The sequence below is a fragment of the Danio aesculapii genome, chromosome 9 (genome assembly GCF_903798145.1).
Source record: "Danio aesculapii chromosome 9, fDanAes4.1, whole genome shotgun sequence".
NCBI classification, from domain to species: domain Eukaryota; kingdom Metazoa; phylum Chordata; class Actinopteri; order Cypriniformes; family Danionidae; genus Danio; species Danio aesculapii.
Genome location: NC_079443.1, coordinates 20,444,536 through 20,459,053, shown reverse-complemented (window position 1 = coordinate 20,459,053; position 14,518 = coordinate 20,444,536). Strand labels below are relative to the sequence as shown.

General features: G+C 44.2%; 15 non-coding genes across 15 annotated transcripts; all 15 read right to left on the bottom strand.

Moving 5' to 3' along the window:
* Positions 1–735: 735 nt before the first annotated feature.
* Positions 736–807, bottom strand: trnap-cgg (transfer RNA proline (anticodon CGG)). Its single transcript has one exon. It is a non-coding gene; the product is annotated as a tRNA-Pro (tRNA).
* A 368-nt stretch (positions 808–1,175) lies between these two features.
* Positions 1,176–1,247, bottom strand: trnaq-uug (transfer RNA glutamine (anticodon UUG)). The gene has a single exon. It is a non-coding gene; the product is annotated as a tRNA-Gln (tRNA).
* A 1,111-nt stretch (positions 1,248–2,358) lies between these two features.
* trnaq-uug (transfer RNA glutamine (anticodon UUG)) lies at positions 2,359–2,430 on the bottom strand. Its single transcript has one exon. It is a non-coding gene; the product is annotated as a tRNA-Gln (tRNA).
* A 1,430-nt stretch (positions 2,431–3,860) lies between these two features.
* On the bottom strand, positions 3,861–3,932 carry trnap-ugg (transfer RNA proline (anticodon UGG)). Its single transcript has one exon. It is a non-coding gene; the product is annotated as a tRNA-Pro (tRNA).
* Positions 3,933–4,484: 552 nt separating this feature from the next.
* On the bottom strand, positions 4,485–4,556 carry trnaq-uug (transfer RNA glutamine (anticodon UUG)). The gene has a single exon. It is a non-coding gene; the product is annotated as a tRNA-Gln (tRNA).
* Positions 4,557–9,123: 4,567 nt separating this feature from the next.
* trnaq-uug (transfer RNA glutamine (anticodon UUG)) lies at positions 9,124–9,195 on the bottom strand. Its single transcript has one exon. It is a non-coding gene; the product is annotated as a tRNA-Gln (tRNA).
* Positions 9,196–10,233: 1,038 nt separating this feature from the next.
* trnaq-uug (transfer RNA glutamine (anticodon UUG)) lies at positions 10,234–10,305 on the bottom strand. Its single transcript has one exon. It is a non-coding gene; the product is annotated as a tRNA-Gln (tRNA).
* Positions 10,306–10,402: 97 nt separating this feature from the next.
* On the bottom strand, positions 10,403–10,474 carry trnap-agg (transfer RNA proline (anticodon AGG)). Its single transcript has one exon. It is a non-coding gene; the product is annotated as a tRNA-Pro (tRNA).
* A 562-nt stretch (positions 10,475–11,036) lies between these two features.
* Positions 11,037–11,108, bottom strand: trnaq-uug (transfer RNA glutamine (anticodon UUG)). The gene has a single exon. It is a non-coding gene; the product is annotated as a tRNA-Gln (tRNA).
* Positions 11,109–11,335: 227 nt separating this feature from the next.
* On the bottom strand, positions 11,336–11,407 carry trnap-ugg (transfer RNA proline (anticodon UGG)). The gene has a single exon. It is a non-coding gene; the product is annotated as a tRNA-Pro (tRNA).
* A 561-nt stretch (positions 11,408–11,968) lies between these two features.
* On the bottom strand, positions 11,969–12,040 carry trnaq-uug (transfer RNA glutamine (anticodon UUG)). Its single transcript has one exon. It is a non-coding gene; the product is annotated as a tRNA-Gln (tRNA).
* Positions 12,041–13,078: 1,038 nt separating this feature from the next.
* Positions 13,079–13,150, bottom strand: trnaq-uug (transfer RNA glutamine (anticodon UUG)). The gene has a single exon. It is a non-coding gene; the product is annotated as a tRNA-Gln (tRNA).
* Positions 13,151–13,247: 97 nt separating this feature from the next.
* trnap-agg (transfer RNA proline (anticodon AGG)) lies at positions 13,248–13,319 on the bottom strand. The gene has a single exon. It is a non-coding gene; the product is annotated as a tRNA-Pro (tRNA).
* A 562-nt stretch (positions 13,320–13,881) lies between these two features.
* On the bottom strand, positions 13,882–13,953 carry trnaq-uug (transfer RNA glutamine (anticodon UUG)). The gene has a single exon. It is a non-coding gene; the product is annotated as a tRNA-Gln (tRNA).
* Positions 13,954–14,180: 227 nt separating this feature from the next.
* On the bottom strand, positions 14,181–14,252 carry trnap-ugg (transfer RNA proline (anticodon UGG)). The gene has a single exon. It is a non-coding gene; the product is annotated as a tRNA-Pro (tRNA).
* Between the last annotated feature and the right edge of the window lie 266 nt (positions 14,253–14,518).

The window sequence follows — 14,518 nt, the reverse complement described above, 5'->3', positions numbered from 1 at the left end:
ACTGATTGGAAGCAAGGAGAGAAGGAAGAGGTTCCACTGATATTTGGACTCGGATCACTGGATTCAAAGTCTAGACTGCTAACCATTACACCATGGAAACAAAACCCTTCTTATAGGCTATCTAATGCTCGGAAACTGGCGTTGAAACAGGCCTCTTTGAAAGCCAAGCTGTCCCTCAAAGCAAAAACAACTGCAAGGGCTCGTCCAGTAAATGAACCTGGGACTTCTCACACCCGAAGCAAGAATCATACCCCTAGACCAACGAGCCAATAAAAAGCAGCAAGTTTACATGGCAACACCATCTGCTGACAAACCGGCATTCTCTGAAAACGGCCTCTGTCTAAAACCTCAACGCCCTCAAAAAACATGTTACAACTGTACAGGCTCACCCGGAATTTGAACCTGGGAGCTCTCGTGGCATGAGCGAGAATCATTCTCCTAGAACAACAAGCCACTGTGCAGGGAAGGTTTTTCGTGGTGATACAATCTGCTGACAAACTGGAATTCTCTGATAAAGGCTTCTGTGTAAACCTCGACCCCCTCATAAAACATGCGACAACTGTACGGGCTCACCCGGAATTTGAACATGAGTGAGAATCATTCTCCTAGAACAGCAAGCTACTGAGCAAGGAAGGTTTTTTTGTGGTGATACAATCTGCTGACAAACTGGAATTCTTCGAAAGAAGTTTTTATGAAAGCCATAATGCCGCCCTGTAAAACACAAGACAGCTGCAAGGGCTCGTCCGGGATTTGAACCCAGGACCTCTCGCACCCGAAGCGAGAATCATACCCCTAAACCAACGAGCCTCTAAAACTTGAAGGTTTCACATGGCGTCAGAAGCAGCGCATGGTCATAAAACATTATGTTACAATTGAGTCGGAACGTACCTTCAAAATTGCAGCCCTAGACCAACAAGGTGAGTCACTCGTTTGCTTATAAATTTTTGTTGTTGTCGTCCAGCTGCTTCAGTGAAGTAAATTAATCTCACCCATTTCACAGATTTAAGCTGCATGGCAAAACCACACATAACATTGAGTAAGTCATTGGTGGAGGAGGATGGTGATAGCATCAAATAGCTATCTCAGTCTATAGTATCAGAACCACTCACTGATTGGTGTGATTGAAAATGGTCTCATTCACTTCACTGATTTGAAGCTGCAAGGAGAGATGGAAGAGGTTCCACCAAGATTTAAACTCAGATCACTGGATTCAAAGTCCAGAGTGCTAACCATTACACCATGGAACCAAGACGCTTGTTGTGGGCTATCTAATGCTCGGAAACTGGCGTTAAAAAATGCCTCTGTGAAAGTCAAGCTGTCCCTCAAAACATAAAACATCCACAAGGGCTCGTCCAGGATTTGAACCCAGCACCTCTCACACTCAGAGCGAGAATCATACCCCTAGACCAACTAGCCACTAAAATTTGAAGTTTTCACATGGCGTCAGAAGCAGCGCATGGTCATAAAATATTATGTAACAATTGAGTCAGAACGTACCTTCAAAATCGCAGCCCTAGTCCAACAAGGTGAGTCACTCGTTTGCTTATAAACTTTTGTTGTTGTTGTCCAGCTGCTTCAGTGAAGTAAATTGATCTCACCCGATTCACAGATTTAAGCTGCATGGCAAAATCACACGTAACATTGAGTAAGTCATTGGTGGAGGAGGATGGTGATAGCATAAAATAGTTATCTCAGCGTATAGTATCAGAACCACTCACAGAATGGTGTGATTGAAAACAGTCTCATTCACTTCACTGATTTGAAGCTGCAAGGAGAGAAGGAAGAGGTTCCACCGAGATTTGAAAATCAGGAACTTTGCATGGCAACACTATCTGCTGACAAACCGGCATTCTCTGAAAAAGGCATCTGTGTAAACCTCGACGCCCTCATAAAACATGCGACAACTGTACGGGCTCACCCGGAATTTGAACATGAGCGAGAATCATTCTCCTAGAACAGCAAGCCACTGTGCAAGGAAGGTTTTTCGTGGCGATACTATCTGCTGACAAACTGGAATTCTTCGAAAGAAGTTTTTATGAAAGCCATAATGCCGCCCTGTAAAACACAAGACAACTTAAAGGGCTCATCCAGGATTTGAATCCGGGACCTCTCACACCCAAAGCGAAAACTCAAACCTTTAGACCAAAGAGCCTCTAAACTTGAAGTTTTCACATGGCGTCAGAAGCAGCGCATGGTCATAAAACATTATGTAACAACTTAGTCGGAACATACCTTCAGAATCGCAGGCCTAGACCAACAAGGTGAGTCACTCGTTTGCATATAAATTTTTGTTGTTGTTGTCCAGCTGCTTCAGTGACGTAAATTGATCTCACCCGTTTCACAGATTTAAGAAGGAAGAGGTTCCACCGAGATTTGAACTCGGATAACTGGATTCAAAGTCCAGAGTGCTAACCATTACACCATGGAACCAACACACTCAATAGAGGCTATCTAATGCTCGGAAACTGGCGTTGAAACAGGCCTTTGTGAAAGTCAAGCTGTCCCTCAAAACAAAAAACAACCACAAGGGCTCGTCCGGGATTCGAACACGGGACCTCTCGCACTCAAAGCGAGAATCATACCCCTAGACCAACGAGCCAATGAAAATCAGCAACTTTACATGGCAACACTATCTGCTGACAAACCGGCATTCTCTGAAAAAGGCCTCTGTGTAAACCTCGACGCCCTCATAAAACATGCGACAACTGTACGGGCTCACCCGGAATTTGAACATGAGCGAGAATCATTCTCCTAGAACAGCAAGCCATTGTGCAAGGAAGGTTTTTCGTGGCGATACTATCTGCTGACAAACTGGAATTCTTCGAAAGAACTTTTTATGAAAGCCATAATGCCGCCCTGTAAAACACAAGACAACTTAAAGGGCTCATCCAGGATTTGAATCCAGGACCTCTCACACCCAAAGCGAAAACTCAAAACCTTAGACCAACGAGCCACTAAAACTTAAAGTTTTCACATGGCGTCAGACGCAGCGCATGGTCATAAATCTTTATGTAACAATTGAGTGAGAAGATGCCTTTAGAATCGCAGCCCAAGTCCAACAAGGTGAGTCACTCGTTTGCTTATAAATTTTTGTTGTTGTTGTTGTCCAGCTGCTTCAGTGAAGTAAATTGATCTCACCCGTTTCACAGATTTAAGCTGCATGGCAAAATTACACATAACATTGAGTAAGTCATTGGTGGAGGAGGATGGTGATAGCATCAAATAGCTATCTCAGCGTATAGTATCAGAACCACTCACTGAATGGTGTGATTGAAAATGGTCTCATTCACTTCAAAGCCACTGTGCAAGGAAGGTTTTTCGTGGCGATACTATCTGCTGACAAACTGGAATTCTTCGAAAGAAGTTTTTATGAAAGCCATAATGCCGCCCCGTAAAACACAAGACAGCTGCAAGGTCTCATCCAAGATTTGAACCCGGGACCTCTCGCATCCGAAGCGAGAATCATACCCCTAGACCAATAAGACACTAAAACTTGAAGTTTTCACATGGCGTCAGAAGCAGCGCATGGTCATAAAACATTATGTAACAATTGGTCGGAATGTACCTTCAAAATCGCAGTCCTAGACCAACAAGGTGAGTCACTCGTTTGCGTATAAATTTTTGTTGTTGTTGTCCAGCTGCTTCAGTGAAGTAAATTGATCTCACCGGTTTCACAGATTTAAAAAGGAAGAGGTTCCACCGAGATGTGCACTCGGATCACTAGATTCAAAGTCCAGAGTGCTAACCATTACACCATGGAACCTAGACACTTGCAATAGGCTATCTAATGCTCGGAAACTGGTGTTGAAACAGGCCTCTTTGAAAGTCAAGCTGTCCCTCAAAACAAAAAACAACCGCAAGGGCTCGTGCGGGATTTGAACCCGGGACCTCTCGCACCCAAAGCGAGAATCATACCCCTAGACCAACAAGCCAATGAAAAGTAGGAGCTTTACATGGCAACACTATCTTCTGACAAACCGTCATTCTCTGAAAAAGGCCTCTGTGTAAACCTCGACGCCCTCATAAAACATGTGACAACTGTACGGGCTCACCCGGAATTTGAACATGAGCGAGAATCATTCTCCTAGAACAGCAAGCCACTGTGCAAGGAAGGTTTTTCGTGGCGATACTATCTGCTGACAAACTGGAATTCTTCGAAAGAAGTTTTTATGAAAGCCATAATGCCGCCCTGTAAAACACAAGACAACTTAAAGGGCTCATCCAGGATTTGAATCCGGGACCTCTCACACCCAAAGCGAAAACTCAAACCCTTAGACCAACGAGCCACTAAAACTTGAAGTTTTCACATGGGTCAGTAGCAGCGCATGGTCATAAATCTTTATGTAACAATTACATACCTTCAGAATCACAGCCCTAGACCAACAAGGTGAGTCACTCGTTTGCTTATAAATTTTTGTTGTTGTTGTCCAGCTGCTTCAGTGAAGTAAATTAATCTCACCCGTTTTACAGATTTAAGCAGGAAGAGGTTCCACCGAGATTTGAACTCGGATCATTGGATTCAAAGTCCAGAGTGCTAACCATTACACCATGGAACCAACACGCTCAATAGAGGCTATCTAATGCTCGGAAACTGAAGTTGAAACAGTCCTTTGTGAAAGTCAAGCTGTCCCTCAAAACAAAAAACAACCGCAAGGGATCGTCCGGGATTGAACCCAGGACCTCTCGCACCCAAAGCGAGAATCATACCCCTAGACCAACGAGCCAATGAAAATCAGCAACTTTTGATACAAGTCATACACATACTTTCCATACATATGCACACATGATACAATCTATATATATATGATACAATCCTGTCAAAGTCTGGAATAGAACCCGGGTCCCTGGCGTGACAGGTAAGTTACTTACCTCTGCACTACTGGTACACTGGTACTGGTACGATACACTCCATACATAAGCACATATGATAAACTCTTTACATATATTCTATACATATACACGCATGATACAGTCTTTACGTATACATTTCATACATATACACTCTTTACATATACATACATGATACAATCTTTACATATACATTCCATTCATATATGATACACTCCATACATTTCATACATACATACATGATATTTACATATACATATACACAGACTCTTTACATGTGTAATCCATACATGATACTCTTTACATGTAAGTACCATACATATGCACACATGATACAGTCTTTACATATACATTTTTATATATCAACATCATGATACAAGCCATACACATACATTCCATACAGATGCACACATGATACAGTCTTTACATATACATTCCATACATAGGCACACATGATACAATCTTTACATATACATTTCATACATCAACACACTCCATACATATGCACACATGATACACTCTATATATGATTAGATTAGATCAGATTCAACTTTATTGACATTACACATGTACTAGTACAAGGCAACGAAATGCAGTTTCGGTCTAACCAGCAGTGCAATAGCAGCAAGTGCAGGATATAGGTATAAGTTATAAAGTAAAGGTTTAGAAAAATGATGGTAATATTTACAGATGGATGTACTATGAACATTATATACAGGTTGTATTAGCTATGAACAGATTTACAATAAATGAATATATGTACAGGATGCTATTAATAGCAGAAGTGTGCAGACAGATAAACATAATTACAAATGTCTATGTGCAGTGGGTATGTACAGTTCAAGTAAATGAATCAGTGCAATGAATATGTGCAAACTTTAAATGTGCAAGTGTTTAATAGTGCAGTGATTGTGAGGAGTATAAGTTAGAGGAGTGTGGAGGGTGTATTGGGGGGGGGGGGGGGGCAAAAGAGTCAGTGAGGGGCAGAGTTCAAAAGGAAGACAGCTCTGGGGAAAAAGCTTTTCCTCAGTCTGCTGGTTTTTGTCCGGGGGAGCCTGAAGCGCCTGCCGGAAGGCAGGAGAGAAAACAGTCTGTAAGCAGGGGGAGTGGTGTCCTTAAGAATACTGCGTGCTCGGCGCAGACAGTGTTTCTTCTGGATATCCTCTATGGCTGGCAGTGTAGTCCCTGTGATGCGTTGGGCAGTTTTCACCACCCGCTGCAGTGCCTTACGCTCAGCAACAGAGCAGCTTTCATACCAGACTGTGATGCAGTTGGTCAGGATGCTTTCTATTGTGCAGCGGTAGAAGTTCACCAAGACAGTTGATGAAAGCTGGTTCTTCTTTAGTTGCCTCAAGAAGAATAGGCGCTGGTGAGCCTTCTTGACCAGGCTGGAGGTGTTGGTGGTCCAGGAAAGGTCCTTTGATATGTGGGTCCCCAGGAACTTGAAAGATGAGACAGGCTCAACGGCCATCCCATTAATGTGGATGGGATCATGCGAGCCTGTTCGTCTCTTCCTGAAGTCCACAATGAGCTCCTTGGTCTTGTTGGTGTTAAGGAGCAGATTATTGTCGGTGCACCAAGTGGCCAGATGCTGTATCTCCTCCCTGTAGGCAGTCTCATCATTATTGCTGATTCGACCAATCACTGTGGTGTCATCTGCAAATTTGATGATGGTGTTGGATCTGTTCACAGGCCTACAGTCGATGGTAAAAAGGGAGTAGAGGAAGGGGCTCAGCACGCAGCCCTGTGGTACACCAGTGTTGAGTGTGACGGTGGTTGAGCAGATGTGGCCTGATCTAACATTCTGAGGTCTGTTAGTCAGAAAGCCCATAACCCAGTTGCAGAGAGACGTGTCGATATCCAGGTCTCTGAGTTTGATCAGTAACTTAGAGGGTATGACAGTGTTGAATGCTGAGCTGAAGTCAACAAACAGCATTCGTGCATAAGTGTTTTTATTGTCCAGGTGTGTGAGGACAGTGCAGTGCTATGGAGACGGCATCTTCTGTGCTTCTGTTGCCAGGGTAGGCAAACTGATGTGGGTCCAGTGTGGATGGCAGAGAGTCTTTCAGATGTGCCAGGACCAACCGCTTGAAGCACTTCATGATGATGGGTGTGAGTGCTACAGGGCGGTAGTCATTCAGGCATGTTGGGCTGGAATGTTTGGGCACTGGCACAATAGAGGTGGTTTTAAAGCATGTTGGCACAGTTGCTAGGTTAAGTGACAGGTTGAAAATGTCTGTGAATACCCCAGTGAGCTGTTCTGCACATGCTTTGAGGACGCGCCCAGGGATACCGTCTGGTCCAGCAGCCTTACGCACATTGATCCGACTCAGTGCGGTGTAGACTTCTGAGGAGGTGAGTGTGATAGGTGAGTGGTTGGTTGAGGTAGTGTTCCTGGTGTAGGGTTCTGTATTGTCTCTTTCAAAGCGGGCATAAAAGTCATTTAGCTCGTTCAGGAAGGAGACATTTGTGGCTGTGGGGGTGGACTGGCTGGGTTTGTAGTTGCTGATGGCCTGGATGGCCTGTCCCCTTGTGCCGAGGATCAGAGTTGGAAAAGTGCTCCTCTAGCTTTAGCTTGTAGCAGTGCTTGGCCTTTTTGATGCCCCTCTTCAGATTAGCCCTGGAAGTGCTGTAGGCCTGTGCATCCCCTGATCTGAAGGCAGTGTTGCGTGCCTTCAGCAGGAGGCGCACCTCCTTGTTTATCCATGGCTTTTGATTTGGGTATGTGGTGATCTGTTTCTGGGTTGTAACACTGTCTATGGTGGTGTAGATATATTCCAGAACAGAGGAAGTGTAACTGTCAATGTCAAACCTGTCCTGGAGTGTGGAGTCCACCCCCGCTGGCCACACTTTGATGGTCCTTCACACGGTTGACGAGGGGTGAGTACTTGGGGGTGAGAAACAAAGAAAAGTGATCTGATTGACCCAAGTGGGGGAGGGGGGTCACAGCATATGCTTCAGCCATGTTTGTGTAAACTTGGTCTAAAGTTTTGTTTCCCCTTGTGTGGCAGAAAATGTTTTGATGGAATTTGGGGAGCACTGTCTTTAAGTTTGAGTGATTAAAATCCCCACAACAATAAAAGCAGCCTCCGGGTGAGCAGGCTGTTGTTTGCTAATGGCTGCATGAAATTCATTCATAGCAAGCTTGGCATCAGCGTCGGGAGGGATATAAGCGGCAGTTATTATGGTGAAGGTGAACTCCCGTGGCAGATAAAACTGTCTACATTTAACCATTAGAAATTCCAGGTTAACAGAGCAATGTCTCCCAACGATGACAGAGTTTGTGCACCAAGCTTTGTTAATATAAATGCATAATCCTCTGCCTCTGGTCTTACCGGAGTCATCCGCCGTTCTGTCTGCTCTGAATATTTGATGCTCAGTTAGCGATACAGCGTTTTCTGGTATCCCGCTGTTTAGCCATGTTTCTGTGAAAATCATGACATTACAGTTCCATAATCTTTTGCTGTGATTGATGCGCAGTCGAATCTCATCCATTTTGTTCACCAGTGACCATACATTGGCGAGAAAGATGCTGGGTAAAGAGAGCCGGTGTGGTGTTAGCTTTAGCTTAGCTCGCGCTGCCCCGTCTTTGTTTACGTTCTCATATATGATACAGTCCATACATATGCACACATGATACTCTTTACATGCAAATGCCATACATATGCACACATGACACAGTCTTTACATATACATCAACACATGATACACTCCAACGAATATCACGAACTTTACATGGCAACACTATCTGCTGACTAACCGGCATTCTCTGAAAAAGGCCTCTGTGTAAACCTCGACGCCCTCATAAAACATGCGACAACTGTATGGGCTCAACCAGAATTTGAACATGAGCGAGAATCATTCTCCTAGAACAGCAAGCCACTGTGCAAGGAAGGTTTTTCGTGGCGATACTATCTGCTGACAAACTGGAATTCTTCAAATGAAGTTTTTATGAAAGCCATAATGCCGCCCTGTAAAACACAAGAGAACTTAAAGGGCTCATCCAGGATTTGAATCCGGGACCTCTCACACCCAAAGCGAAAACTCAAACCCTTAGACCAACGAGCCACTAAAACTTGAAGTTTTCACATGGCGTCAGAAGCAGCGCATGGTCATAAGTCTTTATGTAGCAAGTGAGTCAGAACATACCTTCAAAATCGCAGCCCTAGACCAACAAGGTGAGTCACTCGTTTGCTTTTAAATTTTTGTTGTTGTTGTCCAGCTGCTTCAGTGAAGTAAATTGATCTCACCCGTTTCACAGACTTAAGAAGGAAGAGGTTCCACCGAGATTTGAACTCGGATCACTGGATTCAAAGTCCAGAGTGCTAACCATTACACCATGGAACCAAGACGCTTACAAAGGGCTATCTAATGCTCGGAAACTGGCGTTGAAACAGGCCTCTGTGAAAGTCAAGCTGTCCCTCAAAACAAAAAACAACCGTAAGGGCTCGTCCGGGCGCTGAACCCAGGACCTCTCGCACCCTAAGCGAGAATCATACCCCTAGACCAACGAGCCAATGAAATTCAAGAAATTTACATGGCAACACTATCTGCTGACAAACCGGAATTCTCTGAAAAAGGCCTCTGTATAAACCTCGACGTCCTCATAAAACATGCGACAACTGTATGGGCTCAACCAGAATTTGAACATGAGCGAGAATCAATCTCCTAGAACAGCAAGCCACTGTGCAAGGAAGGTTTTTCGTGGCGATACTATCTGCTGACAAACTGGAATTCTTTAAATGAAGTTTTTATGAAAGCCATAATGCCGCCCTGTAAAACACAAGAGAACTTAAAGGGCTCATCCAGGATTTGAATCCGGGACCTCTCACACCCAAAGCGAAAACTCAAACCCTTAGACCAACGAGCCACTAAAACTTGAAGTTTTCACATGGCTTCAGAAGCAGCGCATGGTCATAAATCATTATGTGATAATTGAGTCAGAACATACCTTCAAAATCGCAGCCCTAGACCAACAAGGTGAGTCACTCGTTTGCTTTTAAATTTTTGTTGTTGTTGTCCAGCTGCTTCAGTGAACTAAATTGATCTCACCCGTTTCACAGATTTAAGCTGCATGGCAAAATCACACATAACATTGAGTAAGTCATTGGTGGAGGAGGATAGTGATAGCATCAAATAGCTATCTAAGCGTAGAGTATCAGAACCACTCACTGATTGGTGTGATTGAAAACGGTCTCATTCTCTTCCCTGATTTGAAGCTGCAAGGAGAGAAGGAAGATGTTCCACCGAGATTTGAATTCGGAGCACTGGATTCCAAGACCAACAAAGTGAGTCACTCGTTTGCTTATAAATTTTTGTTGTTGTTGTCCAGCTGCTTCAGTGAAGTAAATTGATCTCACCCGTTACACAAATTTAAGAGGGAAGAGGTTCCACCAAGATTTGAACTCGGATCACTGGATTCAAAGTCCAGAGTGCTAACCATTACACCATGGAACCCAGACACTCATTAGAGGCTATCTAATGCTCGGAAACTGGCGTTGAAACAGGCCTCTGTGAAAGTCAAGCTGTCCCTCAAAACAAAAAACAACCACAAGGGCTCGTCCGGGATTTGAACCCGGGACCTCTCGCACCCTAAGCGAGAATCATACCCCTAGACCAACGAGCCAATGAAAATCAGGAACTTTGCATGGCAACACTATCTGCTGACAAACCAGCATTCTCTGAAAAAGGCCTCTGTGTAAACCTCGACGCCCTCATAAAACATGCGACAACTGTACGGGCTCACCCGGAATTTCAACATGAGCGAGAATCATTCTCCTAGAACAGCAAGCCACTGTGCAAAGAAAGGTTTTTCGTGGCGATACTATCTGCTGACAAACTGGAATTCTTCGAAAGAAGTTTTTATGAAAGCCATATTGCCGCCCTGTAAAACACAAGAGAACTTAAAGGGCTCATCCAGGATTTGAATCCGGGACCTCTCACACCCAAAGCGAAAACTCAAACCCTTAGACCAACGAGCCACTAAAACTTGAAGTTTTCACATGGCGTCAGAAGCAGCGCATGGTCATAAATCTTTATGTAACAATTTAGTCAGAACATACCTTCAGAATCGCAGCCCTAGACCAACAAGGTGAGTCACACGTTTGCTTATAAATTTTTGTTGTTGTTGTCCAGCTGCTTCAGTGAAGTAAATTGATCTCACCCGTTTCACAGATTTAAGCAGGAAGAGGTTCCACCGAGATTTGAACTCGGATCACTGGATTCAAAGTCCAGAATGCTAACCATTACACCATGGAACCAAGACGCTTGCAATAGGCTATCTAATGCTCGGAAACTGGCGTTGAAACAGGCCTCTGTGAAAGTCAAGCTGATTTGAACTCGGATCACTGGATTCAAAGTCCAGAGTGCTAACCATTACACCATGGAACCAAGACACTCATTAGAGGCTATCTAATGCTTGGAAACTGGCGTTGAAACAGGCCTCTGTGAAAGTCAAGCTGTCCCTCAAAACAAAAAATGACCGCAAGGGCTCGTCCGGGATTTGAACACGGGACCTCTCGCACCCAAAGCGAGAATCATACCCCTAGACCAACGAGCCAATGAAAATCAGCAACTTTACATGGCAACACTATCTGCTGACAAACCGGCATTCTCTGAAAAAGGCCTCTGTGTAAACCTCGACGCCCTCATAAAACATGCGACAACTGTACGGGCTCACCCGGAATTTGAACATGAGCGAGAATCATTCTCCTAGAACAGCAAGCCATTGTGCAAGGAAGGTTTTTCGTGGCGATACTATCTGCTGACAAACTGGAATTCTTCGAAAGAACTTTTTATGAAAGCCATAATGCCACCCTGTAAAACACAAGACAACTTAAAGGGCTCATCCAGGATTTGAATCCGGGACCTCTCACACCCAAAGCGAAAACTCAAAACCTTAGACCAACGAGCCACTAAAACTTAAAGTTTTCACATGGCGTCAGACGCAGCGCATGGTCATAAATCTTTATGTAACAATTGAGTGAGAAGATGCCTTCAGAATCGCAGCCCTAGTCCAACAAGGTGAGTCACTCGTTTGCTTATAAATTTTTGTTGTTGTTGTCCAGCTGCTTCAGTGAAGTAAATTGATCTCACCCGTTTCACAGACTTAAGAAGGAAGAGGTTCCACCGAGATTTGAACTCGGATCACTGGATTCAAAGTCCAGAGTGCTAACCATTACACCATGGAACCAAGACGCTTACAAACGGCTATCTAATGCTCGGAAACTGGCGTTGAAACAGGCCTCTGTGAAAGTCAAGCTGTCCCTCAAAACAAAAAACAACCGTAAGGGCTCGTCCGGGCGCTGAACCCAGGACCTCTCGCACCCTAAGCGAGAATCATACCCCTAGACCAACGAGCCAATGGAATTCAAGAAATTTACATGGCAACACTATCTGCTGACAAACCAGAATTCTCTGAAAAAGGCCTCTGTATAAACCTCGATGTCCTCATAAAACATGCGACAACTGTATGGGCTCAACCAGAATTTGAACATGAGCGAGAATCAATCTCCTAGAACAGCAAGCCACTGTGCAAGGAAGGTTTTTCGTGGCGATACTATCTGCTGACAAACTGGAATTCTTTAAATGAAGTTTTTATGAAAGCCATAATGCCGCACTGTAAAACACAAGACAACTTAAAGGGCTCATCCAGGATTTGAATCCGGGACCTCTCACACCCAAAGCGAAAACTCAAACCCTTAGACCAACGAGCCACTAAAACTTGAAGTTTTCACATGGCTTCAGAAGCAGCGCATGGTCATAAATCATTATGTAACAATTGAGTCAGAACATACCTTCAAAATCGCAGCCCTAGACCAACAAGGTGAGTCACTCGTTTGCTTATAAATTTTTGTTGTTGTTGTCCAGCTGCTTCAGTGAACTAAATTGATCTCACCCGTTTCACAGATTTAAGCTGCATGGCAAAATCACACATAACATTGAGTAAGTCATTGGTGGAGGAGGATAGTGATAGCATCAAATAGCTATCTAAGCGTAGAGTATCAGAACCACTCACTGATTGGTGTGATTGAAAACGGTCTCATTCTCTTCCCTGATTTGAAGCTGCAAGGAGAGAAGGAAGATGTTCCACCGAGATTTGAATTCGGAGCACTGGATTCCAAGACCAACAAAGTGAGTCACTCGTTTGCTTATAAATTTTTGTTGTTGTTGTCCAGCTGCTTCAGTGAAGTAAATTGATCTCACCCGTTACACAAATTTAAGAAGGAAGAGGTTCCACCAAGATTTGAACTCGGATCACTGGATTCAAAGTCCAGAGTGCTAACCATTACACCATGGAACCCAGACACTCATTAGAGGCTATCTAATGCTCGGAAACTGGCGTTGAAACAGGCCTCTGTGAAAGTCAAGCTGTCCCTCAAAACAAAAAACAACCACAAGGGCTCGTCCAGGATTTGAACCCAGGACCTCTCGCACCCTAAGCGAGAATCATACCCCTAGACCAACGAGCCAATGAAAATCAGGAACTTTGCATGGCAACACTATCTGCTGACAAACCGGCATTCTCTGAAAAAGGCCTCTGTGTAAACCTCGACGCCCTCATAAAACATGCGACAACTGTACGGGCTCACCCGGAATTTCAACATGAGCGAGAATCATTCTCCTAGAACAGCAAGCCACTGTGCAAAGAAAGGTTTTTCGTGGCGATACTATCTGCTGACAAACTGGAATTCTTCGAAAGAAGTTTTTATGAAAGCCATATTGCCGCCCTGTAAAACACAAGAGAACTTAAAGGGCTCATCCAGGATTTGAATCCGGGACCTCTCACACCCAAAGCGAAAACTCAAACCCTTAGACCAACGAGCCACTAAAACTTGAAGTTTTCACATGGCGTCAGAAGCAGCGCATGGTCATAAATCTTTATGTAACAATTTAGTCAGAACATACCTTCAGAATCGCAGCCCTAGACCAACAAGGTGAGTCACTCGTTTGCTTATAAATTTTTGTTGTTGTTGTCCAGCTGCTTCAGTGAAGTAAATTGATCTCACCCGTTTCACAGATTTTAGCAGGAAGAGGTTCCACCGAGATTTGAACTCGGATCACTGGATTCAAAGTCCAGAATGCTAACCATTACACCATGGAACCAAGACGCTTGCAATAGGCTATCTAATGCTCGGAAACTGGCGTTGAAACAGGCCTCTGTGAAAGTCAAGCTGATTTGAACTCGGATCACTGCATTCAAAGTCCAGAGTGCTAACCATTACACCATGGAACCAAGACACTCATTAGAGGCTATCTAATGCTTGGAAACTGGCGTTGAAACAGGCCTCTGTGAAAGTCAAGCTGTCCCTCAAAACAAAAAATGACCACAAGGGCTCGTCCGGGATTTGAACACGGGACCTCTCGCACCCAAAGCGAGAATCATACCCCTAGACCAACGAGCCAATGAAAATCAGCAACTTTACATGGCAACACTATCTGCTGACAAACCGGCATTCTCTGAAAAAGGCCTCTGTGTAAACCTCGACGCCCTCATAAAACATGCGACAACTGTACGGGCTCACCCGGAATTTGAACATGAGCGAGAATCATTCTCCTAGAACAGCAAGCCATTGTGCAAGGAAGGTTTTTCGTGGCGATACTATCTGCTGACAAACTGGAATTCTTCGAAAGAACTTTTTATGAAAGCCATAATGCCACCCTGTAAAAC